This window comes from Heptranchias perlo, unplaced genomic scaffold (assembly GCF_035084215.1).
Source record: "Heptranchias perlo isolate sHepPer1 unplaced genomic scaffold, sHepPer1.hap1 HAP1_SCAFFOLD_43, whole genome shotgun sequence".
Taxonomy (NCBI): Eukaryota; Metazoa; Chordata; class Chondrichthyes; order Hexanchiformes; family Hexanchidae; genus Heptranchias; species Heptranchias perlo.
Window position 1 is genome coordinate 8,390,677 of NW_027139442.1, and position 27,635 is coordinate 8,418,311.

The 27,635-nt window shown below is 42.7% G+C and overlaps 1 long non-coding RNA gene across 2 annotated transcripts; it reads right to left on the minus strand.

Moving 5' to 3' along the window:
* Positions 1 to 5,635: 5,635 nt before the first annotated feature.
* On the minus strand, positions 5,636 to 21,397 carry LOC137312688 (uncharacterized). 2 transcript variants are annotated; one of them, XR_010960792.1, is made up of 5 exons: positions 20,879 to 21,397; positions 20,420 to 20,506; positions 15,779 to 15,864; positions 10,264 to 10,350; positions 5,636 to 6,225 (listed from the first exon to the last, which is right to left on the minus strand). It is a non-coding gene; the product is annotated as an uncharacterized lncRNA (long non-coding RNA). The 2 variants fall into 2 exon arrangements; XR_010960791.1 differs by lacking the exon at positions 5,636 to 6,225 and having other exon boundaries at positions 9,834 to 10,350.
* Between the last annotated feature and the right edge of the window lie 6,238 nt (positions 21,398 to 27,635).

Genomic DNA, 27,635 nt, shown 5'->3' on the forward strand with positions numbered 1-27,635 from the left:
TTGGTGAGTAAGTGCCGCTTGATAGCACTGTCGACGAAACCTTCCATCACTTTGCTGATGATAGAGGATAGACTGATGGGGCGGTAATTGGCCAGATTGGATTTGTCCTGCTTTTTGTGGACAGGACATGCCTGCGCAATTTTCCACATTGTCGGATAGATGCCAGTGTTGTAGCTGTACTGGAACAGCTTGGCGAGAGGCGCGGATAGTTCTGAAGCACAAGTCTTCAGCACTACAACCGGGATGTTGTCGGTGCCCATCGCCTTTGCTGTATCCAGTGCATTCAGCCGTTTCTTGATATCACGTGGAGTGAATCGAATAGGCTGAAGACTGGCTTCTGTGATGCTGGTGATATCGGCAGGAGATCGAGATGGAACATCTATTCGGCACTTCTGGCTGAATATGGTTGCAAACGCTTCAGCCTTGTCTTTTGCACTCACGTGCTGGACTCTGCCATCATTGAGGATGGGGATGTTTACAGAGCCTCCGCCTCCCGTTCGTTTTTTAATTGTCCACCACCATTCAGAACTGGATGTGGCTGGCCTGCAGAGCTTTGATCTGATCCTTTGGTTGTGGAATCTTGTTGCTCTGCCTGTAGCATTTTGATTCCGCTGTTTAGCATTCATGTAGTCTTGAGTTGTAGCTTCACCAGGTTGTGGCCTTATTTTTAGGTACGCCTGCTGCTGCTGCTGGCATGCTCTTCTACACTCCTCATTGAACCAGGGTTGATCCCCTGGCTTGTTCGTAATGGTAGTGTTGTGGGAAAATCACCACTCGGAGTCAGACTTAAAGATTCAACATGCAGTTTATTGGACAAAGTACTTTGGGAGAAGAACTGGACGCTCCGCAGCGTTCGCAACTAACTTCTCAACTTCAAAATGGTTGTCATGCTTTTTTATACCTTTGAAATACAGATTTTCAGTAGCTATTACATCATTAGTCTTTATTAGTGTATACATTAGCACAGCAACCACGGACCTCCAATCATATTAAAACAACTGTTATCACCTTAAGACAGTATGGTCTTTGTCTATTCAGTCTGGTTCTGTAGTTTTTATCAGCTCGTTGTGAAATGTCTTTTGTATTCCCAGACTGTAAGTCAGTTTTTGGAATATACAAACTCAGCACTTTAACTGCCTTTCCCACAGTCACAGAATCCATTTTGTTTAGTAGAGTCCATTTTGTTAGTCGTCAAGTGTTATGTTTAAGCTTTTAATTAGGGTTAGTCTGGTCTGCACAAAGCGCATTTCAATGTGGTCTTGGGGCAATGACCGCAGCCATGCACACAATAGTCACTTCATCTTTGCCTTTAACCCAACAGCCCAAATTTTACCCTAACAGTAGAGTGAGGAATATGCCGGGCCATGAGGTTACAGATTGTGCTGGAATACAATTCTGCTGCTGCTGATGGCGCCTCGTCGATGCCCAGTTTTGATCTGCGAGATCTGTTCTGAATCTATCCCATTTAGCACGGTGATAGTGCCATACAACACGTTGGATGGTGCCCTCACTGCGAAGACGGGACTTCGTCTCCACGAGGACTGTGCGGTGGTCATTCCTACCAATACTTTCATGGACAGATGCATCTGCGACAGATAGATTGGTGAGGACGAGGTCAACTAGGTTTTTCCCCTCGTGTTGTTTCGCTCCCCACCTTCTGCAAGCCCAGTCAGGTAGCTATGTCCTTCAGGACTCGGCCAGCTCGCTCAGTAGTGGTGCTACCGAGCCACCCTTGGTGATGGACTTCGAAGTCCCGCACCCAGACTACATTCGGTGCCCTTGTTGCCCTCATTGCTTCCTCCAAGTGGTGCTCAACGTGGAGGAGGACCGATTCATTAGCTGAGGGAGGGCGGTCGGTGGTAATGAGCAGGAGGTTTCCCTGTTCATGTTTGACCTGATGCTATCAGATTTCATGGGGTCCAGAGACAATGTTGACGACTCCCAGGGCCACTCCCTCTTGACTGTATATCACTGTACCGCCACCTCTGATTGGTCTGTCCTGCCTGTGGGACAGGACATACCAAGGGATGGTGATGGAAGAGACTGGGACGTTGGCTGAAAGGTATGATTCTGTGAGTATGGCTATGTCAGGCTGTTGCTTGACTAGCCTGTGGGACAGCTCTCTCAATTTTGGCACAAGTCCCTAGATGTTCGTGAGGTTGACTTTGCAGGGTCGACTGGGCATGGTATGCCTTTGTCGTGTCTGGTGCCTAGTGGTCCGATGCCGGGTGGTCCTTCGGGTTTTATTCTTATTATGACTTTTTTTGAGCGAGATTTTACAACTGAGTGGCTTGCTAGACAATTTCAGAGGGCAATTAAGAATCAACCAATTTGCTGTGGGTCTGGAGTCACATGTAGACCAGACCGGGCAAGGACGGCAGGTTTCCATCCCGAAAGGGCATTATTCATAGATATTGGACAGTGCAGAAGCACGAATATCCAGTTCAGATTATGAGACGGAAACGATTGTTACATTCCTGGATTACACTCTAGTTTTGTTAGATATTGGGCAGTGCAGTCATATGAATATTTAATTACGATAATAAATAGAAACTTTATTTACAGCGATGGGTTACAGTCCCGTATCGTTAGATAAGGAGCAGCACATCGGCCTCCGGAATCATTCATGATCATCACAAATCTCAATCTAGGAGAAACATACAGCACAGTGGTTTACAGAACAGGGGGAGGCCATTTGGCCCATCATGTCAATGCCAGTTCACGGTTAAAGCAATTCAATACGTATGTCATGGCAAACTTTCTTCCAAATGCCCTTTATCTTCTTCGATTTCAAATATGTGTTCAATTTTCGCTTAAGTGATGCAATGGTAAAAGTTACAATTCTCTCTATTCTGGTTTTGCCATTCCCTGTTGCAAAGCATTCTATGTTACAAAAATGATTTACACTTAAACGATTTCATGATGAGTTGGTATTGGTGACCCCTTGTCACTGATCCTCAACGCCAGAGGATACAGTAATTCTCCATTACTCTATATCTGATCCTCACAACCAGAGGATACAGTAATTCTCTATTACTCTATCAATGATGCTCACAACCAGAGGATACAATAATTCTCTATTACTCTATCACTGATCCTCACAACCAGAGGATACAGTAATTCTCTATTACTCTATTACTGATCCTCAAACCAGAGGACACAGTATTTCTCTATTACTCCTTAACTGATCCTCACAAGTGAGGATATAATAATTCTCTATCAATTTTTCATTGATCCTCATCGCCAGAGAATACAATAATTCTCTATCATTCTATCACTGATCCTCACAACCAGCGGATGCAGTAATTCTCTATTACTCTATCAAACACCTTCATATTTTACAATTTAAGTCTCCTCTTCTCCATTTCCTGGAAATAATCCCAATATTTCAAATCTTTCCTCGTACAGTTCCCCTTCTCTGGCCTCATTCGAGAGAATCTACTTCGTCCTCTGTGGGTTTAAAGTTGTTTCTATAATGAAGCGCCCAAACTGCACATTATGCTCTGGAACTACGGGCTTTAACGAAGGAGAATAAATGATAAAGTTACATCCTTTTCATCAGCCCCTGTGAGCAGTAAAACGGGTTATAACCAAAGAGAAAGAAGGCAAATAACAAATAAACATTCACCCTATTCACTGTAGCTGGTCTCATCCTAGATAGTGGACTCCCTAAAGGCTGTTTCCGCAGTCCATTTTGCCCCACTTTTCACAACAATGCCTTCAGCCATATCCACGTTCCAGAATGCCCTCTATTTCGATGTCTGTAGATTAACCAAGTTACGTTGTTCAAACAAAACAATGTCCGCGAGGAGATGCTCATGTTACTTTATCTCAACAATTCCGTCTATTATATAAATCTCTTTCTGGTACAAGAATATTAGCCCAGGAATTACTTTTGCTCATACAGTGGACAACTAATGAATACATTCCAATGACAGTGGGGGCAATTGTGATTGGTCCATCTGTTCTCAATCTCATTGGTTCAACGAACAGCCAAAAGAGAGAGCTGTTTTATTCACCAATCAACAGCCGGCAATGAGAAAAAGGCGGAATATACTGAACTGAACCGTTTTATTGAAATTTGAAAAGCCCGCCAATATATTTGTAACACAAGAAGCGGATTAAGTAAATAATGTCGCCTTAAGACAGAGATTTAAAAATCTCTCTCCTTTTACTCTGTTATTCCACATTTCCCGTCACAATTTCCAGAATCTTTTACAATCCGGTGAAAATCCGGCGTCATTCACCGTTCGCTTTCAATCCGGCGGGAATAAAGTCCCATTTTGTAACGGGACAGATCCCAGCTCAATCTTTGTAAAAGTAACAAACCACAGATTGTGGATTGATCCCTGTTCACAGGAGCTGCAGCGCGATCGAAACCGGAGCCGAGACTCCTGGTGTAAGAAGTCGAACAGTGACAGAGCCTTTAGACTATTCTGTCGTCGGTGTGAAGTCCCTTTCAGGGTTGTTGCTTCAAAGAGGATTGCGGTTCTGAAAGTGATATTCCCGAATAATGAACAAAAAAACGTGAAAAGGAGAAAGAAATGACCTTAAAACGGCTCTGAAGGGGCAGATGCGGGGGAAGGGGCGGAATATGACCGGGAACGAGAGGATCAGGGACACGTTATTGGTTATTGAAAGTAAATAAAACAACGACAGAGATTATACCGGGCAGTGATTATGAGAATCTACCAGATTTCAAGTGAAATTGCAAAAGCACAAGTTAGAGAGACAGTGAGTATCAAACTATCGACAGTAAAATGATTCCATAGAGGTGTTGGTACAGTTTTTTGAGAGACTGTGGGTGGCTCTGAAAAGAGCCTTTGTGTTTATTTTCTTTTCAGTGCATTGTGGAGTTTTACTTGGAGCTGGTGTACTTGGTCACCGCCATTGTCCCTTCCGACACGGCGTGCTTGGCCAGTTCCCCGGGCAGCGGCAGGCGCACGGCGGTCTGGATCTCCCGGGAGCTGATGGTGCGCCGTTTATTATAATGGGCCAGGCGGGAAGCCTCACCCGCGATGCGCTACTTGCCGCCCTTGGCTGGTGCTTTACTCAAGGTTTTCTTGGCGCCCTTCTTGGAAGCTGCTTTCTTGTCCTCAGGCATTTTCAAACTCAATTTCAGACTCAGAAATGACCCAAATCCGCTCCGAGCTCGGATTAAATAGGCAGCCCCACAGCCCGATGGTAATGATAATGTGGAGATGCCGGTGATGGACTGGGGTTGACAATTGTAAACAATTTTACATCGTTCACCTGACGAAGGAGGAAGCCTCCGAAAGCTTGTGAATTTAAAATAAAATTGCTGGACTATAACTTGGTGTTGTAAAATTGTTTACTATGGTAATGAGGGATGGAGGAAGGCAATGATTGTGATTGGGTCATTCGTAGTGAGGTCACAATAATTAACTGTAACTCTCTGATTGGTTTCTTCAAATATCCAATCAGATTTAATACCTGCCACCAATCACAAACACGCTCACACTGCTTGTTGTCCGGTTTCATCAATTTGTTCCGAACTGTTGCAGTTCTGCTTCCGGCCAGTAGATGTCCCCAAACCCCGGGTCATTGAAGTTTACAGATGAGAGAGGGACAGAAGATAAACTCATTCTTCACATTATATTGCACGGGTGGGATTTCGAAAAACTGGGAATGGAAAACAGTTTGTTCGACAAAACATGAGTTGTAATGCTGTATTAAATGCTTGTAATTAATGTTGGGGGTATAGCCTATACTGAGGAAGACTACGACAAAATAGAAGAAGACTTTAATAAGCTTGCTGAAAGTCGGTGTAAATGGCCATTGAATTTCCATATAGAAAGGTGTGAGGTGGTGCATTTTGCTCGGGGGAATAAGGAGGCCAAACACTGCTTTGAAAATAAGAGTCTAAATGGGGTAGAAGAGCAATGGGATTTAGGGGTACAGATTGACAAATCTTTAAAAGTAGCAACACAGGTTGATAAGGCCATGAAATGCAAACACAGAGGTTTATTTCTGGAGGAATATATTTGAAAAGCAGATAAGTTATGTTGAACTGTAATTTTAACTGTCAAACCTTCTGTCAAACTATTAAATCTTCCCTTTCTGAAATCCGTGCTGACTATTCTTTATTATATTTTCGGTTTCTGCATGTTTTTCTGTTGCTTCATTGAGTAAAAGATTCCATGATCATTCCTACCACCGACCTTTAGTTAACTGGTCCACAGTTCCCTGGACTTGTTCTATTTCCTGTTTCAAAATATAAGAATCATATCAACTGTCATCCAGTCCTCTGGCACTATTCCTTTCTGTAATGATTTTTTCTATATATGTAACAATGCCTCTGCTATCTCTTCCTTTGCTTCATTTAATAAGTGCAGATGCAATCCATCAGGATCAGGAGTTTAACCATCCTTTCTAACTTAAATGCCTTGATATCTTTATTGACCTCTTCCTCTATATCATATTCACCCTGTTAATCTCCCGGGTAAATACTGAGGGAAAGTAATAATTCAATATTTCTGCCATTTCGCTGACGTTACCTGTGAGTTTATCTTGTGAATCCCTTAGTGGCCCTCAAGATATTCTGATTTTCCTTCTGTTATTTCTGGCTCTGTACAATAATTTACGATTTCTTTTTATATTCCTTGATAATTTGATTTTGTGATTCCTGTTTGCTTCCCTAATTGTATTTTGTGACTTCTTCCTAACCTCTTCCTATTCGCTTTTGCCATCCTCTTATTTAATATCTATGAATGAGAAATTCGACCAGCTTGTTGTGTCTGTTCAGGGGCTGATGTTTGGGAACTGTTTATTGTCTTTGATTAAAGTGCCAGTAACCCAAAGGGAGCAATTCAGTCCGAAACTCCACAGAAACGCTCTATTTCTCCCTCCCAGTGAACGAAGGTGCTATGATGGTGAGTATCGCTCCCTTCCAAACAATTAATTCCAACAGTTTTGAATCCCAGCACGCTGAATTCAGAAACACCAAGACTGGAACCGAATTTGATGATCTTCAGAGGGATAGTGTTTTCAAAACACAAACGAGTCTAATTTATATTTAAAAATATTTTTAAAATTCATTTATTTCCCCCATATCGTTGAATTTAACTCTGTTCCTTTGTATTATTATTTGCCCTGATCTGTACAGTGGATACGGGACACAATTGCTCGGATTCAGTGAAATTAATTGATTTTCTGAAGTTTTTCCCTCTGCTGATTCCCGTTCCTTATTTAAATTATGTCGGATTAACCTTTCTGATCTATAGGAGGGTCATAGTCCTGAAACGTTAACCCGAGCTTCCCTTCTCCACAGATGCTGCCGGACCTGCTGAGCCTTTCCAGCATTTTCGGTTTGATTTTTTTCTATATTTTATCCCTTTCACTTTTGACGGTCGCCGTTGAAACTTGCAGATTTGCACTCAGTTTTTATTTGTGTTTCAGTTCGGTTTATTTGAATTAATATAAATCGTCTCCTGAGAATTCAGACAGAAATATTGCGCAATGTAGAGTGAAATATAATGGGGCAACTTTCGAATGAGGAAAACAAAAACTTTATTCGAAATCAATTGTCTAATTTTTAACTGACAAAATTAGAAAAAGTACGGGAGTAGAAGTTACAGAGAGAAACTATTTCCTCACATTGCACATTGTCCTGAATCTGGAACAACGACAGAGAATGTGAATTTGTTCCACTCAGTTACAGTTCTCACTTATGGCCAGTAGATGTCAGACTGTATGTGAGTGTGGCATTAATTCTATGTCTGTCATTCTCTGGTACTGTATGTGAGTGTGATATTCATTCTGTATCCGTCAGTCTCCAATACAGTCTGTGAGTGTGGGATTCATTCTGTATCTGTCAGTCTCTGGTACTGTGTGTGAGTGTGTGATTCGTTTTGTATCTCTCAATCTCTGGTGCTATCTGTGAGTGTGGGATTCATTCTGTGACTGTCAGTCTCTGGTATTCTATTTCAGTGTGGAATTCATTCTGTAACTCAGTCTCTGGGCAAAGTGCAAGTCTGGATTCGTTCTGTATTCTTATTTCAGGTTAGAGTATGGTACTTGAAACTGCATGTTTAATTCATTAATGTATGCAAATCTTTCGTGCTGCATTAATTTGTAAATATTGATACACTTTTGGATTTTGTTTTAATCAAACAATGTGTGCGAGTTTTGTTGAATGATTACATCTTAATCTCCGTGAAGATAATGTGTATTTCAATCTTTTACTGTGAAATTATTGTACTGGTATTTAATTTGTAGCTCAGTCTGGGCTAATAGAATAATTATTGTATCTTTCAGTCTGACACTGTATGAGATTTTTGGACTGGTATGTAATGTGTGGTTCAGTCTGTACTAATGGAATTCATACTGTACCTTTCAGTCTGATACTGTGTAATATATTTAGACAGGTTTGTAAGGTGTAGTTCAGTCTGCACTAAAGGAATTGATACTGTATCTTTCATTTTGACACTGAATGTGACTTTTGGACTGGTATCTAATGTACACCTCAGTCTGCACTAATGGGATTGATACTGTATCTTCCAGTCTGAAACTGTGTGAGATTTTTGTACTGGTATGTAACGTGTAGGTCAGTCTGTACTAATTAAATCAATACTATTTCTTTCAGTATGGTACTGTACGTGATTTCTGGACAGGTATCTAATGTGAACCTCCGTCTGCAGTAAGGGAATTGATACTCTGCCTTTCAGTTTGATAAATATGATTTTTGGACAGGTAACTAATGTGTACCTCAGTCTAATGGGATTGATACTGTATCTTCCAGTATGATACTTTATGCAAATTTTGGACTGGTATATAATGTGTAGCTCAATCTGCAACAATAGGATTGAAACTGTACATTTCATTCTGACACTATGAGGTTTTTGGACATATATGTGAGTCAAATATGGGTAACATCTGAACTGGTATCTAATTTGTATCTCAGTGTATAATATTGGCATGAATACTGCATCTTTAAACTCATAATGTGGTGTGAGTTGTGGGCTGGTATTTAATTTGAATCTCGGGGTACACTATTGTGATTCATTCTGTACCTATCAATCAGTACCATGTGTCAGTTCTATCTGGTATTTAATTTGTAGCTAATTCTGATCTTATGTGAGATTAACACAGTGCCTTTCAATCTGATACTGGGTGTGATTTTGGACTGGGAATTATTTATCTGCCAGTCAGCGGTATTGAGTCATTGTGAAATAGAAATTCCGTCAGTCTCTCCTGCTCTGTTTGACTGTTGGATTGGGATCAGTTTGGCATTGACTATTTCTGCTGTGTGAGACTGTGGGATTGATGACCTGTCTGTGTCTCTGTGCTCTGTGAGTGATAATATACTCACAGAGTATATTAAGAAAGATTGGTAGGGTGGTAAATAGCGAGGAGGATAGCCTCAGTCTGCAGGACTATATAGATGGGTTGGTCAGATGGGCGGAACAGTGGCAAATGGAATTTAACCCGGAAAAGTGCGAGGTGATGCACTTTGGAGGGACTAACAAGTCAAGGGAATACACAATGAATGGGAGGACCCTAGGCAAGACAGAGGGTCAGAGGGATCTTGGTGTGCAAGTTCACAGATCCCTGACGGCGGCGGAACAGGTAGATAAGGTGGTAAAGAAGGCATATGGGAGACTTGCCTTTATCAGCCGAGGCATAGAATATAAGAGCAAGGAGGTTATGATGGAGCTGTATAAAACACTGGTTAGGCCACAGCTGGAGTACTGTGTGCAGTTCTGGTCGCCACACTACAGGAAGGATGTGATCGCTTTGGAGAGGGTGCAGAGGAGATTCACCAGGATGTTACCAGGGCTGGAGCGCTTCAGCTATGAAGAGAGACTGGGAAGATTGGGTTTGTTTTCCTTGGAGCAGAGGAGGCTGAGGGGGGACATGATTGAGGTGTACAAAATTATGAGGGGCACAGATAGGATGGATACTAAGGAGCTTTTTCCCTTCGTTGAGGGTTCAATAACAAGTGGACATAGATTCAAGGTAAAAGGCGGGCGGTTTAGAGGGGAATTGAGAAAGAACTTTTTCACCCAGAGGGTGGTTGGAGTCTGGAACTCACTGTCTGAAAGGGTTGTGGAGGCAGGAACCCTCACAACATTCAAGAAGCATTTGGATGAGCACTTGAAATGCCATAGCATACAAGGCTACGGACCAAATGCTGGAATATGGGATTAGAGTAGACAGGGCTGATGGCCGGCGCGGACACGATGGGCCGAAGGGCCTCTATCCATGCTGTATAACTCTATGACTCTATGACTCGATATATACTGTGTGTGAGAAGGAGCTGGCTGCACTGTTCCTTGTGCCCCGGGTGGAGGAAATATCACACTAATTCTGGGCCCTTCAAGGATTTGCCTGTAGGAAGAAAAATTATCTCTTGTAAGTCAAGAACAGTTGAGGTAGAAAATACAAAAGTGATCAATTGAATCTCTCTGTTAATAATCATTGTAATATCCACAAATGAAAACCAGCGATACAAACAGTGTCAGTGTCTGACTCCACTGCAGTACTGCAGCACTCAGCTTCTGCACACCAGGTAAGTTGGGCTGTTTTACAACAATTTAGTGACATCCAGACACAGCCCAACCCCTGCACTGTTCCATGAATGGGACTACCCGATGGGGCGGAGACCTTTGCACATATCAGATTTCTAATCCCCTCTCCCATGGGACTAACCGTTCAACCAAAACTAAACAGCCGCTGTTTAAAATGTGTCCTTCAAACTTCTCACCTGATGCCTGCAATAGATGCTTTTTGTATAACTCCCCATATCCTTACTGTCCGGCTCTGTTTACTGTTCTATAACAAACACTAAAGGTTAATGGGCAGGTTTTAAAAAATCAGATTTAATACCTGCCACCAATCACAAACACGCTCACACTGCACATTGTCCGGTTTCAGCAATTTCTTCTGAACTGTTGCAGTTCTGCTTCCGGCCAGTAGATGTCCCCAAACCCCGGGTCATTGAAGTTTGCAGATGACAGAGGGACAGAAGATAAACTCATTCTTCACATTATATTGCACGAGTGACATTTAGAAAAACTGGGGATGGAGACGAGCTGCAAGTACATTTTGTTAGAGCAAACACTAGTTGTGATACTGCGTTAAATTCTTGTAATTTGTTTCGGAGATATAGTCAATACAGATCAAGACTGGGACAAAATAAACATGCAGAACGGCCTTGTAAATGGCCATTGAATTTCAATATAGAAAGGTGTGAGGTGGTGCATTTCGCTGGGGGAATAAGGAGGCCACATACTGCATGGAAAATAAGAGTCTAAATGGGGTAGGGGAGCAATGTAAATCGTGTCCTGAGAAATCAGAGAGAAATACTGTGCAATGTACAGTGATATATAATGGGGCAAATTCACAACTATGGAACGAGTGAAACAAAAACTTTATTATGAATCAATTGTCTTCATTTTTCACCGTCAAAAAGTGCAAAAATACGACAGTAAAAGTTACAGACAGAAACATCCCTCACAGTGCACATTGTCCTGTTTCTGGAACCACGACAGAGAATGTGAATTTGTTGCCTTATTATAGTTGTCGCTTCCCGTCAGTCGAGGTCAGTCTCTGGTACTGGATATGAGACTGGGGTTTATTCTGTATCTGTCAGTCTCTGTAACTGAGTGTGAGCATGGGGTATATTCTGCATCCATCAGTCGCTGGTACTGTCTTTGTGTGGGATACATTCTGTATCTGCCATTCTCTGCTACTTTATCTCAGTGTGGGATTCATTCTGCAATTCAATCTCTGTGACAATGTGCATTCTATACTCTTATTTCAGTTTCCACTATTGTATTGAAACTTTAAAGTATATACATGTCTTCATCGAGCATTTAATTTGTTTACACAGATACACTTTTTGATTTTCTTTAATCAAACAACGTGTGAGAGTTTTGGAGTCGTGTTACATCTTAATCTCTGAACTCTATTGTGAATGATAATATACCTTTCAATCTGTTCACGTTGAAATTACTGGACTGGTGTGCAATGTGTAGTTCAGTCTGCAATAATGGGATTAATTCTGCATCTGAGTCTAACACTTTATGTGATTTTTGGACTGGTATGTAATATGTAGCTCATCCCGCACTAAAGGAATTGATACTGTATCGATCATTCTTATACTGTATGAAATTTTTGGACTGGAATGCAATGTATAGCTCAGGCTGCACGAATGAAATTGATACAGTTTCACATTGAAAGATTCAGTATGAGATTTTTGGACTGGTGAGTAACGTGTAGCTCAGTCTGTGCTAATGGAATTGATATTGTATCTTTGAGTCTGATACGGTATGAGATTCTTGGATTGCTATATAATGTGTGGCTCAGTTTTCACTAATTGAATCGATTCTGTATCTTTCAGTCTAATATTGTATGAGATTGTTGGACTGATATATAATGTTCAGCTCAGGCAGTGCGAATAGAATTTAAATTGTATCTTCCAATCTGATCATTTGTGATTTTTGGACTAGTACGTAATGTGTAGCTCAGTCTGTACCAATGGCATTGATAATGTTTATTTCAGCAAACACGAGTATTTACCACTATATCCAATATGTAGCTCAGTCTGCACCAATAGAATTTAGACTGTATCTTTCAATCTGCCACTATGAGATCTTTGGACTGGTCTGTAAAGTGTAAATCAGTCTGCAGTAATGTGACTGTGACATTCATTCTATATCTGTCGTCTCCAGTACAGTCTGTGAGTGTGGAGATTCATTCTGTATCTGTCGGTCTCTGGTACTGTGTGTGAGTGTGGGAATAATTCTGTATCTGTCAGTCTCTGGTGCTGTGTGTGAGTGTGGGATTTATTCTGTATCTGTCATTCTCTGCTACATTATCTCAATGTGCAAGTCTGGATTCATTCTGTATTCTTATTTCAGTTTACAGTATCGTATTTGAAACTGTATCTTTAATACTTTAAATTATATACAGTTCTTCGGCCAGTGTTTAATTTGTAAATATGGATACACTTTTCAATTTTCTTTAATCAAACAACGTGTGTGAGCTTTGGAGTGTGATTACATCTTAATCTCTGAACTCTATTGTGAATGATAATGTACCTTTCAATCTGTTCGTGGTGAAATCATTGGATTGGTATGTAATGTATAGCTCAGTCAGCAATAATGGGATTAATTCTGCATCTCAATCTAATATTGTATGAGATTTTTGGACTGGTATGTAATATGTAGCTCAGCCTGCACTAAAGGAATTGATACTGTATCTATCAGTCTGATACTGTATGAGATTTTTGGACTGGAATGTGATGTGTAGCTCATTCTGCACAAATGGAAGTGATACTGAATCTTTCAATCTGATATTCTATGAGATTTTTGGACTCGTCATCTGTGCTAATGGAATTGTTATTGTATCTTTGAGTCTGATAGCGTATGAGATTCTTGGACTGCTATATAATGTGTGGCTCAGTCTGCACTCATGGAATTGATACTGTTTATTTCAGTCGAAGATTTTATGGGATTTTCAGTCTGGTATGTAATGTACAGGTCAGGCAGTGCTAATAGAATTGATACTGTATCTTCCAGTCTGATCATTTATGAGGTTTTTGGACTGGTATATAATGTGTAGCTCAGTCTGAACCAATGGTATTGATACTGTTTATTTCAGTATAATACTCTATGAGTATTTACTAATATTTCTACTATGTAGCTCAGTCTGCACTAATGGAATTCATACCGTCGCTTTCAATCTGACACCATGATATCTTTGAACTGGTATGTAAAATGTAATTCAATCTGCAGTAGTGTGACTGTGAGATTCATTCTGTGATTGTCAGTTCCTGATACTCTATGTGAATGTGGTATTCATTCTGGATCTATCAGTCTCTGGTACTGTGTGTGAGTTTGGGATTCATTCCATATCTCTCTGTCTCTGATTTTGTATGTGTGAGCGATTCGTTCTGTTCCTGTCAGTCTCTGGTGCTATATGTGAGTGAGACATTCATTCTGTATCTATCAATTTCTGAACTGTATGTGAGTGATATAAATTCTGTATCTGTCAGTCTGTGCTACAGTGTGTGAGTGTGGGATTCATTTTGAATCTGTCAGTCGCTGGTACATTGTATGAGTTTGGGATTCATTCTACATATCAGTCTCTGGCACTCTATCGGAGTGAGAGATTCATTCTTTATCTGTATCTAATTTATATCTTCATTTACAGGATGGCGTTCACATCTGTATCTTTAATACTTAAATGTATGAACAATTTTTCCCAGTTTTAATTGGTAGATAATGACATTTTTAAAAATGTAATAAGATAATGTGGGCATCTATTTTTGGACTTCTATTAAATCTACATTGGGAACACAATTGTGAATTTGTGCATCTTCCAATTGATATGGTGACATTTTTGAACTTGTATATAATGTGTAGCTCAGTCTGCATGAATGGAATGCTGTATATTTCAGTCTGAATCTGTATCAGTTTTGTTGTCGTGGTTTCTAATGTGCAGCTCAGTCTGCACTAATGGAATTGATACTGTATCTTTCAATCTGACACTGAGATTTTTGGACTGGAACGTAATTTATAACTCAGCCTGCACTAATGTAGGTGACTGTGAGATTCACCTTGTATCTCACAGTCTCGGGTGCTATGAGTGAGTGTGGGATTCATTCTGTATCTGTCAGTCTCAGGTGCTGTGAGTGAGTGTGGGATTCATTCTGTATCTGTCATTCTCTGGTACTGTGTGTGAGTGTGGGATTCATTCTGTGTCTGTCAGTCTCTGCTGCTGTGTGTGAGTTTGCGATTCATACTTTACCTCTCAGTCTCTAGTGCTTTATTAGAATTTGGGATGAACTCGGTATCTGTCTGTCCTTGGTACTGTATGCCTGAGTGGGATTCATTCTGTTTCTGTCATCTCTGGTACCATACTTGAGTATGGGATTCACTCTGTGTCTGGCAACCTCTAGTACTGTATGCGAGTTTGGGATTCCTTCTGCATGTCTGTCTCTGTACTGTATCGGAGTGTGAGATTCATTCTGTTTCTGTCCATAATTATTCTCTCAGATTACATTATGATGTTCAATACTGTAGCTTTAATATGTTAATGTTTGAATAGCTTTTATCATTATTTAATTGGTAAATATGGATACACTTTCGTATTTGAAGCTGGAGGCTTTAATCAGATAATTTGTGTGCTTTTTGGACTACTATTAAATCTGTAAATCTGTGAGTAATATTGTGATTGATAATTTATCTTTCAAATTGATATGGTGACATTTCTGAATTGGTAAATAATGTGTATCTCAGTCTGTGCTAATAGAATTGATACTGTATCTTTAAATCTCATACTATGAGTGTATTATAAACTGGTATCTAATTTGTTTCTCAGGTTACACTGTCACAGCAATTCTCAATCTGATATTGTACATGAGTTTCGGCCTTCATTTTGTATTTGAATGATACACTATTCGAATGGATACTGCATGTATTAAACTCACGTGTGTTAGAGAGTTCTGGGCTAGTATTCAATTTGAATCTCGGGATATCTGGTATTTAATTCATGGCTAATTTTGCCCTTTTGTGAAATTGACAATCTGATAGTGTGATTTTGGGCTGGGATTTTTGAATCCACCTGTCAGCGGGACTGAGTTCGGGAGAAATGGAACAGTGTCTGCCTCACCTCCTCTGTTTGACTGTTGGATTGAAAATGTGACTCTGGAACTTGGGATCAGTGTGGGACTGACTACTTCTGCTGTGTGGGACTGTGGAACTGATGACCTGTCTGTGTCTCTGTGCTCTGAGAGTGAGAATATACCTACTGTGTGTGAGAAGGAGCTGGCTGCACTGTTCCTTTGCCTCGGGTGGAGGAAATTTCACAGTCATTCTGGCTCCTTCAAGTATTTGCCTGTAGAAAGAAACGTATCTCTTGTAAATCAAGAACAGGTGAGGTAGAAAATGCAGAAGTGATCAGATTAATATCTGTTAATAATAATATTGAATATCCACAAATGAAAATCAGCGATACAAACAGTGTCAGTGTCTGACTCCACTGCAGTACTGCAGCACTCAGCTTCTGCATACCAGGTGTGTTGGGCTGTTTTACAACAGTTTAGTGGCATTCAGACAAAACCCAAACCCTGGACTGATCCATGAATGGGACTACCCGATGGGGCGGGGAGCTTTGCACATATCAGATTTCTAATTCCCTCTTCCATGGGACTAACCGTTCAACGGAAACAAAACAGCCACTGTTTAAAATGTGTCCTTCAAACTTCTCACCTGATGCCTGCAATAGATACTCTTTGTATAACTCCCCACATCCTTACTGTCCGGCTCTGTTTACTCTTCAATAACAAACACTAAAGGTTAATGGTCAGGTTTTAAAAAATCAGATTTAATACCTGCCACCAATCACAAACACGCTCACACTGCACATTGTCCGGTTTCAGCAATTTGTTCTGAACTGTTGCAGTTCTGCTTCCGGCCAGTAGATGTCCCCAAACCCCGGGTCATTGAAGTTTACAGATGAGAGAGGGACAGAAGATAAACTCATTCTTCACATTATATTGCACGGGTGGGATTTAGAAAAACTGGGAATGGAGAACATTTTTTCGATAAAACATTGGTTGTAATGCTGTATTAAATGATTGTAATTAATTTAGGGGGTGTAGTCAATACTGAGGAAGACTACGACAAAATAAGCTTGCAGAACGGCCGTGTAAATGGCCATTGAATTTCAATATGGAAAGGTGTGAGCTGGTGCATTTTGCCAGGAGAAATAAGGAGGCCACATACTGCTTGGAAAATAAGTGTCTAAATGGGGTAAAGGAGCAATGCAAATCGTGTCCTGAGAAATCAGAGAGAAATACTGTGCAATGTACAGTGAAATATAATGGGGCAAATTCACAACTATCGAATGAGTAAAACAAAAACTTTATTATAAAACAATTGTCATCATTTTTCAATAACAAAACGAGCAAAAATACGGGAGTAGAAGTTACAGACAGAACCTTTCCTCACGTTGCACATTGTCCGATTTCTGCAACCACGACATAAAATGTGAATTTGTTCCGTTCTTTTACAGTTCTCGCTTACGTCCAGCAGAAGTCAGTCTCCAGTACTGTGTGTGAGAGCGGGGTTTACTCTGCATCTGTCAATATCTGATACTGTGTGAGTGTGGGATTCATTCTGTATCTGCCAGTATCTGGTACTGAGTGTGAGCATGGTGTTAATTCTGTATCTCTCAGTCTCGGGCACTACATATGAGTTTGGGATCATTCTGTATCTGCAAGTCTGTGGGACTGTATATGAGAGTGGGATTAATTCTGTATCTGCCAGTCTCAGGTACTGTGTATAAGTGTGGAATTAACTCTGTATCTGTCAGTATCTGGTACTGTGTGTGAGTATGGGATTCATTCAATATCTGTTAGTCCCTGGTATTTTGTGTGAATGTGCGTTTCATTCTGTTTTCGTCAGTGTCAGGTGCTATATGTGAGGGAGACTTTCATTCTGCATCTATCAATTTCTGGTACTGTTTGTGAGTGATATAAATTTTGTCTCTGTCAGTCTGTGCTACAGTGTGTGAGTTTAGGATTCATTCTGTATCTGTCAGTCTCTGGTACCGTGGGAGTGTGTGATTCATTCTAAGTCTGTCAGTCCCTTGTAATGTGTGTGAGTGTGGGATTCATTCTGTATCTGTCAGTCCCTTGTAATGTGTGTGAGTGCAGGATTCATTCTGTATCTGTCAGTCCCTTGTAATGTGTGTGAGTGTAGGATTCATTCTGTATCTGTCAGTCACTGTTACATTGTTTGAGTGCTGTTTTCAATTTGCATGTCAGTCTCTGGCCCTCTATCTGAGTGTGAGATTCATTCTTTATCTGTATGTAATTTGTGTCTCTGTTTACAGTATGGTGTTCAAAACTCTCTCATTAATACCTCAATGTATCAATAATTTTTCCCAGTGTTTAATTGGTAGATAATGATACATTTTAAAATATAATGTTTTCGGTTATAATCAGAGAATGTGGGCACTTTTTGGACTTCTATTAAATCTGTATCGAATGGAAAAAAATTGTGAATTAGTTTATCTTCCAAAATGATATGGTGACATTTTTGAACTTGTATATGATGTGTAGCTCAGTCTGCTTGAAAGGTATACTGTATATTTCAGTCTGAATCTTTATCAGTTTTTTGTAGTGCTTTATAATATGTAGATCAGTCTGCACTAATGGAATTGATAATGTATCTTTCAATCTGACACTATGAGATTTTTGGACTGATGTGTAATGTGTAACTCAGACTGCATTAATGTGTGTGACTGTGAGATTCATTCTGTATCTGTCAGTCCCTAGCACTGTCTGTGAGTGTGGGATTCATTCTATATCTGTCAGTCCCTCGTACTGTATGTGAGTGTGGGATTCATTCTGTATCTGTCAGTCCCTAGTACTGTCTGTGCGTGTGGGATTCATTCTGTATCTGTCAGGCTCTGGTACTGTGGGTGTGTGTGATTCATTCTATATCTGTCAGTCCCTTGCACTGTGTGTGAGTGTCGGATTCATTCGGTATCTGTCAGTCACTGTTACATTGTGTGAGTGCTGGTTTCATTCTGTGTGTCACTCTCTGGCCCTCTATCTGAGTGTGAGATTCATTCCTTATCTTTATGTAATTTGTATCTCCGTTTACAGTATGGTGTTCAAAACTTTATCTTTAATACCTCAATGAATGCATATTTTTCCCAGTGTTTAATTGGTTGATAATGAAATGCTTTAGAATATAGTCAGAGAATGTGGGCACTTTTTGGACTACTATTAAATCTGTATCGATGGGAACACAATTGTGAATTAGTTTATCTTCCAAACTGATATGGTGACATTTTTGAACTTGTATATGATGTGTAGCTCAGTCTGCATGAATGGAATACTGTATATTTCAGTCTGAATCTGCATCAGTTTTTGTAGTGGTATATAATGTGTAGATCAGTCTGCACTAATGGAATTGATACTGTATCTTTCAATCTGATACTTCTTGGAATGGTAAATAATGTTACTCAGCCTGCACTAATGTGTGATTCATTTTGTATCTCTCAGTATCTGGAACAGTTTGTCAGTGTGGGATTCATTCTGTATCTTGTCAGTAGTGTGTGTGAGTTTGCGATTTAATCTATATATGCAGTCTCTGATACTGTGAGTGTGGGATTTATTCTGTGTCTTTCAGTCTCCAGTCTTGTATGTGGGTGTTGAATTCTTTCTGTATATGCAGCCTCTCAGACTGCATGTTGGTGTGGGATGCATTCTCTATCTGTCAGTCTCTGGTACTGTGTGTGAGTATGTGATTCATTCTGTATCTCTCAGGCTCTGGTACTGTGTGAATGTGGGAGTCATTATCTTTCTGTCAGTCTCTAGTACTTTATGAGAGTGAGTAATTAACTAGATATCTATCAGCCCTTGGTACTGTATGCCAGTGTGGGATTCATTCGATATCTGTCATCTCTGGTACCATATGTGAGTGTAGGATTTGCTCTGTGTCTGTCAGTCTCTATTATTGTATGTGAGTTTGGGATTCCTTCTGCATCTGTCAGTCTCTGGTACTATATCTGAGTGTGAGATTCATTCTGTATCTGTATGTAATTATTCTCTCAGATTGCATTATGGCATAAAAAATGTTAGCTTTAATATCTTCATGTTTCGATCATATTTCTCATTATTTAATTGGTAAATGTGGATACACTTTAGGATTTGACACTGTAGGTTTTAATCAGATAATTTGTGTGCTTTTTGAACTACTATTAAATCTGTATCTCTGTGAGTACTATTGTGAAAGATAATGTATCTTTCAAATTGATATGGTGACACTTTTCAAATGGCGTATAATGTATAGCTCAGTCTGTACTAATAGAATTGATACTGTATCTTTACATCTCACAATATGAGTCCATTATAAACTGATATCTAATTTGTTTCTCAGATTACACTCTCACAGCATTTTTAATCTGATACTGTACATGAGTTTTGGACTCGTATGCAATTTGTATCACATGATACATGCAATATCCATTCGCATAGTGTATCAACTCACATGTGTGTGAGAGTTCTGGGCGAGTAATCAATTGGAATCTCAGGGTACATTATTGGGATTCATTCTGCACCTTTAAATCGGGTACCATGTGTGATTTCGATCTGGTATTTAATTCGTAGCTAATGTTGCCCTGTTGTGAGATTGATACAGTGCCTTTCCATCTGATAGTGTGATCTTGGACTGGGATTTTTGTATCTACCTGTCAGCGGGACTCAGCTCGGGGGAAATGGAACAGTGTCTGCCTCACCTGCTCTGTTTGACTGTTGGATTGAAAATGTGTCTCTGGAACTTGGGATCAGTGTGGGAATGACGACTTCTACTGTCTGAGACTGTGGAACTGATGACCTGTCTGTGTCTCTGTGCGCTGTGTGTGATAATGTACTTACTGTGTGGGAGAAGGAGTTGGCTGCACTGTTCCTTGTGCCTCAAGTGGAGGAAACATAACACTGATTCTGGGTCCATCAAGGATTTGCCTGCAGGAAGAAAATTATCTCTTGTAACTCAAGAACCAGTGAGGGAGAAAATACAAAAGTGTTCGAATTAATATCCATATCAATGATATTTTTGAATATCCACAAATGAGAATGATACAAACAGTGTCAGTGTCTGACTCCACTGCAGTACTGCAGCACTCAGCTTCTGCACACCAGGTGTGTTGGGCAATTTTACAACGATTTAGTGACATCCAGACACAACCCAACCCCTGCACTGATCCATGAATGGGACGACCCGATGGGGCGGGGACCTTTGCACACGTCAGGTTTCTAATCCCCTCTCCCATGGGACTAACCGTTCAACCGAAATCAAACAGCCGCTGTTTAAAATGTGCCCTTCACACTTCTCACCTGATCCCTGCCATAGATGCTCTTTGTCTCACTCCCCACATCCTTACTGTCCGGCTCTGTTTCCACTCTTCACTGTCCAATAACAATAAACAGGGTGAGACTGGAACTAAACCAGGAACATTCACTACTGGTTTGGGGAGAGAAAGCAGCAATGGTTTTAAATAGCAGGTTCTTCCCATTCTCTCTCCCTTACCCTGGACACACCCTGTACACACACAGCCCGAGAATGACCTCTCCCTTTCCCCGCTCACTCCATGTTCCGGGACCAGTTCCTGATCCACTCCGCCTCTTACAAACAGCCCCCGGACTCCCCCTGACCTTCCCCCGGACTCAATGCCGATCTCTGAGCCCATCTGCGGACACGGTCCCGAAGCGATGAGCTGCTGTAACGAGGCTGCTCTTTGCTCCCTTCCCCCGGGGGCCGTGATCTCTCCATTCCCGGCTGTTTTGAACCATCTTCTTCCGCTCACTGAGGGAATGGCGCCCACAGGCCGAGCTGGGGGAGGGGAGCGCGCATGCGCTCTTCTGCTCACCAACAACCAGCGCTGGGGGCGGGGCTGAGTCGCGCATGCGCAGATATCTGGTTTAATTCTCAATACAAAAATCGATGGAAACTTTCCCCAATTGGAATTTTTCAGAGTCTGAGCAAAGGAAGTGGGTCTGGGGGAAAGGTCAGAGGGAATGGGGTCCACAGGCAGTGCAGGAACAGGCACCAGAATGGAAAACAAATGGGATTCCACCACTGCCTAACGCTGGAATCCAGACTGACTTTACAATCTCTCACTATTAAACTAGATGTTTCCATCCCTGCTGTTTCTCTCGGTATCTTTTGATGGAAAAGAGTCTTTCAGAGATAAAGTGGGCGGCTGTGAAATGAGCCAATTGGTTCTGTTCATTCTTGGTCCCTTTACTGACAAAGAAACTTGTGACTCCGTATCTGGAGTCCGGATTCCTCGAACCAATCCTGGAGAAACATGGGAGGAAAGTGGGAGTCGGTGTATTTGCTGGGATCGTGTAGGATTAATATTTGACGGCTACAGTCCCAGTTTATTTCAATCGGAGTGAAACTCTCGGTCACTGAGAGAAATACAGAAGGGCCCTGAGCTGCAAAATTGCAGAGGGTACAACATGCAAGAGAGGGTTAAATGCGTGACACTGTCCCTGAGAGTGGGATTAATAATGTGTCTGTCTCTGAAATAATATCAGTGAGAGATGAGACTGCATCTTCCGTCACTCCAGCTTGGAATGGCAATTGGAATGGAGAATTTTCCAATTTGTTACTGGGTGAAAACGGGACATTGCAGGTCAGTTTCTCTCTCTCTTATGTACAACATATGAAGGTGGAATACTGCTGCTGAGCGTGATACAGAGAGACTGATGGGAAGCGTATGGCTGATACTCTGCCTGTCTGTATCTCTCTAGCGCTGTACACGAAGGTGGGATACTGTTTGCTGAGTGTGAAACGGACACACTGAGAGGAAGTGTGAGAATGATACTTTGTCTGTGTGCCTGTCTCTGTCTGTCTCTTTATCTGTCCGTCTGTATTTCTCTCCCTCCAGCGCTGTACATGAAAGCGGGATAGTGTTATTGAGCGTAATATGAACACCCTGTTGGAAGGTAAAGACTAATTCTGTGTCTGTGAACAGACCTCCGGTGCTGTTGGTGAGACGGTCACTGTCCCTTCTATTATGTATGAGCCGGTCTGACGGTGCATTTATCAGTCTCCAGTCCAATAAGGAAAGGTGGGGAGAAACAGCCTGTAACGGCCTGACACTGGACTGCCTATGAATGTTGAATTTATTCAGCAACTGGCCGTCTCTGGGTGTTGAGAATGGGACGGATAGAACACCAGTTACTGTTGTCTGTCAGTCAGTTTAGGAGGAGGGAGAGAAAGACAGAGAGACTGGAGGAGCCCAGAGAGGAGAATTTGTATTATCGTCTCAACCAAACATATTGCTGAGTGTGAATAATATAATCATGTAAAACCAGATATGGATAATCACATCCACAGCTGTGATTGGCTGCTGCCCCTGAATCTGGGGACCAGACACTGTGAGGAGCGCCGGGCTCGGAGTGTTTAACAGTTACTGAGCTGGGAAACGACAACTCACCTCCGAGAATCTGCAGCACAGGCCGAGCGGTGAGGAAAGCCTGTCACGGGAATTGTCAATCTGGCGAACAGTTTGTTCTGTGAATGTGAAGATGTGAACATTGTGTCAGAGAGAGTGTGTTAAAGGGGCGGATGGGTTAGATTAATGTCACTGTGCTTGTGTGGCCGGACTCATCGCCAGATTTCCGAGTCCCTTTTGAGTAAAATTTTAAAAAATCCCTGTCAAAGGATCGCCCTCCTCCCCTGCCGAGCTCCGAAGTGGAAATTTAAGGTAAAGTTTCAGATCAATTCAAGATTTCAGGTGAAAAACGGAGATCATGTCAGCGATCGGGTGAGAGAGCGCGATCAGTGCAGCAATGAAACGGGTTTAAATCGAAACTGGTGCTTTTAATTCCGGTGAAAGTTTTTCGACAGCAAACATACCGGTGTGAGATACAGGAAGGGGCTAGTCTGGGACTCTGGAGTGCCCGCTTTTAATTGTAACCGGCGAGTTTAAGAGGAGAGAGAAACACAGAGAGGCTGGAGGGTCCGGGAGCTGACAGCAGGATGTCTCCGCCCCGTCCGCTCTGTGCCTTTAAGTTGCTCTGTGCCGCCGCCTCTCGTTTCATTTCTGACCCAGCTCTGACTGTCAGAGAGATTTTCGACAGATTCCCGGACATGACAGACACTGCAGCCGCCGAAACGGCTCCTCCTGCCGCCGCCGCTCCACCCAAGGCTCCGAAGAAGAAGAAGGCGGTTCCCGGACCCAAGACCACCGGTCCCCCGTTGGGCGAACAGATCCTCAAGATTGTGGCGGATTGCAAGGATCGCAAGGGGATATCTCTGGCCGCGATAAAGAAGGTTCTGGCTGCCAAAGGCCTGGATGTGGAGAAGCACCGGTCCCAGATTAAATTAAGTATCAAGAGAAATGTGGAAAAAGGCTCCCTGGTGCAGATCAAGGGCACGGGCGCCTCGGGCTCCTTCAGAGTCGCTAAGAAGGAAACTCAGGCAAAAGTGGGAAAGAAGGTGAAGAAACAAGTGACCAAGAAATCTCCCGGAAAGAAACCAGCGACCAAAAAAACAGCCGTCAAGAAATTAACGGCCAAGAAACCAGCGGTCAAGAAATCGACCACGAAAAAGGCGGCCAAATCACCAATTAAGAAGAAAGCGGCGGCTAAGAAGCCCAAGACCCCCAAGCCAGTGAAGGCGAAGGCGAAGAAGGTGGAAAAACCGAGGGCCAAGCCCAAGCCGAAGTCAGCAAAGCCTAAGAAAGCAGCGGGCAAAAAGAAATAAAAAATCAAGTGCAACTTGTGACCATCTGAACCCAACGGCTCTTCTCAGAGCCACCCACGTCTCTCAGAATAGAGCTGATCCCGGAATCAGATGATTCCTGTCCCGGGGCCGGGCTCAGATTTCAGATAGAAATCATTTCAAATAAACCCAGGGTCCTGGTGACTCGCTGACATTCGCTATCCCCGCCCGACCCCCAATGTCTAATAAAATATAGAGAATGGGATGTCCGGGCCGGGCCTCACTGGAACTGGCGTGTGTTCGGCTCCAGTCCCAGTTCATTTTTTCTCACAGATTCAGGGCGACATTCCGTAACAGGGTAAAACTGGCGGAGATCGGCAGCTATCACAATTCAAACCCCAACACATGAGATTCTTCAAATCAGCTGGAATAAAGTGTTTATAAACTGCTGAACCCGTCTGGGAGGGAATGTGCGGGGAGATAGAATCGGGTCTGGGACTGAAATGGAAGGAGGCGGGTTGACTTGTTATCGAAGGGACTGTATTTAGGCAGGAATATTACTGACTATTGATTGTAACGGGGCTTATTGAAAAGCTCCGGGATTCTATGAAGCCCGAGTCTGTAAGGGTTTGTGCGGAGCGCTGTGTTTCGGTTCTATTATAGATAAACGGTTTGAAATTGGCGGGTGGAGAAAGCTGGAGGTGGAGCTGGAAGATCAGAGGCCGCTCTCCGCTCTGTCCGTCACTCTGATTGTCTCCTCCCCTCCCTGTTTAATATCACACTCTGTCTCCTCCCCTCCCTGTTTAATATTTATCTTTGTCTCCTCCCCTCCCTCTCTCACCCTGTGTCTGTTTCAGTCAGGTCAGGGCAGGCTGCATAAAAACGGAACCAACATCAGTTTGCTGTTCATTCAGCAGCGATTTGAGTGAAGAATAATCATGTCTGGCAGAGGTAAAGGAGGCAAAGGACTGGGGAAAGGCGGAGCCAAGCGGCACCGGAAAGTGCTTCGGGACAACATCCAGGGGATCACCAAACCAGCCATCCGCCGCCTGGCTCGCCGTGGCGGTGTCAAGCGGATCTCGGGTCTGATCTACGAGGAAACCCGCGGGGTGCTGAAGGTTTTCCTGGAGAATGTGATCAGGGACGCGGTCACCTACACTGAACATGCCAAGCGCAAGACGGTCACTGCCATGGATGTGGTGTACGCTCTGAAACGGCAGGGCCGCACTCTCTATGGATTCGGCGGCTGAACAACTCGACCCTTTCTAACCGGACACAAAACAAAGGCTCTTCTAAGAGCCACCCACCGCCTCACAGAGAGAGCACTGACCTGGGAACGGGGAGAGGAAAGATATCGGGATGGGGAATCAGTTTCCGATATTTAATTAGTATGGGGAGATTCCCCAACACTCGGTACAGGGAGATCAGAAACAACGGCCGGGGTTCTCGGCCATCCCGAGAGAAGGAGCGGAATTCCCGGTTTCACCGTATAAATGAACAGGCGGTGATACAGAGTCTTTCCCCAGACATTACCTTCTCCGCTCAGAGTTAAATCCCTCCTCACTCCCTCTCCCGCTGTGTCCTCTCTGCTTTGTGTTTATTTCCTGCCCTCATTCAATTATCAGTTCGATGTGAAGTTTCTGTTTGAGGAGCGGTTCACCGGGCCGGAACTGGCGGGATTTTTGAAATTGAAGCTGGAAAGCAATTCCCGTTACGGAAAGCAATGACCGGGGATTTATTCCCGCCCGTTCACAGACAGATCAGAGAATGAACCGGAATGTGAAACAGCCTGAGATTTGAGCTGAGGAGAAGGAAATAACGGAGATTATAAAGAGAGAGATTCTTAAATTGCTGGAGGGAAATGAAATTTTCTTGAAACTGTTATTTGATGCTCTGAAATTGGCGGGCTTTTTGAAATTGAAAATTAATTTCAGCTCAGCCAATTGGGACCCAATACCTCCCGCCGTTTTGGTCTGACTGACAGATCTCGGATCAAACCTGCCAATCACAGTCCCGGGGCAGTCCCTCCTTGTCTGGTGGTGAAACCTCAGCCAATCACAGGCCAGGGGCGGATACCCTTAGACGCTTTAAAAGGCGGCCCCAGAGCACACTCCGTATTCACAGTCTCTGTCTCTCAGGTTGTGTTGAGATCTGTTCAGAAAATGGCCAGGACCAAGCAGACAGCGCGCAAATCGACCGGCGGGAAAGCTCCTCGCAAACAGTTGGCGACCAAAGCGGCCAGGAAGAGCGCTCCAGCCACGGGCGGAGTTAAGAAGCCTCATCGCTACAGACCCGGCACTGTGGCTCTGAGGGAGATCCGCCGCTACCAGAAATCCACCGAGCTGCTGATCCGCAAACTGCCCTTCCAGCGCCTGGTGCGAGAGATCGCTCAGGATTTCAAGACAGACCTGCGCTTCCAGAGCTCGGCCGTCATGGCCCTGCAGGAGGCCAGCGAGGCTTACCTGGTCGGGCTGTTTGAGGACACCAACCTGTGCGCCATCCACGCCAAGCGAGTCACCATCATGCCCAAAGACATCCAGCTGGCCCGCCGCATCCGCGGGGAGCGCGCCTAAACCCGACCCGACTTCAGCACCAAGTGCAACAAAGGCTCTTTTCAGAGCCACCAAATCGGCGATGGAAAGAGCTGTGATCTACTGGGTTGAAATGGCAGGGTCGTGAGAAATTTGCTTAAATGGGAAACGTATAAAGGGGAGGGAGCAGATATCAGACGGACAGGGACAGAATAAATACCTCACTCACATCCAAACGCAAATTTCACTCACATTCTTAATTCATGATGTGGAGATGCCGGTGATGGACTGGGGTTGACAATTGTAAACAATTTTACAACACCAAGTTATAGTCCAGCAATTTTATTTTAAATTCACAAGCTTTCGGAGGCTTCCTCCTTCGTCAGGTAAAGCTTGTGAATTTAAAATAAAATTGCTGGACTATAACTTGGTGTTGTAAAATTGTTTACAATTCTTAATTCAGTAATCGCTGATACAATAACAGCACATCAGTCAGCATCCGTTGTACAAATCTGGGTAAAATAACACAGACTGAGCCAGTGTTGTCCGAGGATGGGACGGTAAATAATATTAAGCGTCCCTGGTATTTCTGTATCCCACCCGCCCAGTTGGCAATTCTAACGGTTCTGGTATTTTGTCTCATTTACCAGACAAACTGCAAATTATAATCGATTGGAGGTTGGCGACATCTGCGGTCCGGAAGCGATTACTGCAACAGACCGATATGGATGATTTGTGCATAACAAGTTATTGTTAGTTTCTCGAATCGGAATCAAGTCCTTTTGAAGTTAATTCCTGAGCCCACAGACAGTGACCAGCCCTTTCATAGATACCGTGGGTGGCTCTGAAAAGAGCCTTTGGGTTATCAGGTTAAATCTTGACCGCT